Source organism: Austrofundulus limnaeus, unplaced genomic scaffold (assembly GCF_001266775.1).
Source record: "Austrofundulus limnaeus strain Quisiro unplaced genomic scaffold, Austrofundulus_limnaeus-1.0 Scaffold6, whole genome shotgun sequence".
In the NCBI taxonomy this organism is placed as follows: Eukaryota; Metazoa; Chordata; class Actinopteri; order Cyprinodontiformes; family Rivulidae; genus Austrofundulus; species Austrofundulus limnaeus.
Genome location: NW_013952408.1, coordinates 5047487 through 5048549, shown reverse-complemented (window position 1 = coordinate 5048549; position 1063 = coordinate 5047487).

Sequence of the window (1063 nt, the reverse complement as noted above, 5' to 3'; positions counted from 1 at the left end):
CCCCCGATACACACTCTATACCCCCCAGGTCCAGGACAAGTACCCACCCCCTAATGGAGGCCGCACACACCCGAACCCAGGAGGTAGACCCAATCATTCTGAGGTRRAGARSAGCAGATAGCYAAGGCCCGGCCCGGGCCGCACCAGGACACCCGGCCAGCCCCCCACCGCAGAGAAGCCACACCCATGACCACCCCACCACACCGCCAGCAGCCAAGTGCACCTCCCCAGCCATCCACCCCACGGAACCCAGCAGCCACCCCGGCCAGCGGGCCACCCACAGGAACCAAGAGCCACACCTCAGGAGACCAAGCAGCACCAGGGAGGACGGAGAGCCAGCCCCGACCCCGGCGACCGTTCAAGCCCCGAGCCCACCCACAGCCCAGGACCGCACCCGGCGGTCCGCCCTTCTTCAGGACCCCCTCCCCAAATGGCAGTCGGGGAACGGGATGGGAATAAAGACCCTGACACCCACTCCCCCACCCCCAGATGTACTGTTGGTGCGTGTTGTTCTATAGAGCAATTAAAAAAGGAAAGAAGAAGAGGCAGAGGCCGGTGTGGTGCCAGTTTCCCCTCCACCACTACTCTAACCCAAAACCTTGTTAATATTATTAATGATTTCTACATTGTCAGTCCATTTTTCTGCTCTGTCGCCACATGTACAGTAATGGAAAATCCAGACTCTTGACCGTTTTGCATTAGCCCTTAGCTTCACCAGTCGATCACATGGTCGCGTGGTTTCTGAGCACTCCAGTTGTTCTATATAAGCTCCTTGGTGAATGCAAAGCTCTTCTGTAGTAACCATATCTGCAAAGCACAGCTTCCTCTTACACTTGCTGACAATTTAATGTACCTTGTTTTTTTAATAATAGGAAAGACATATAATATGTTGCTGAGGCACATCAATATTTAATGTTTGCATCAGATCACTAGCGTGTCCCCGGTATTTGATGCTGTATTGTTCCTGTTATTTGATTATACTGCAGTAGAATCCAGATACTGTGTACTGTAATATACAAAGGTTGTGCATTTAAAATGAGCTTACTGTTCATTAGATTTGTAC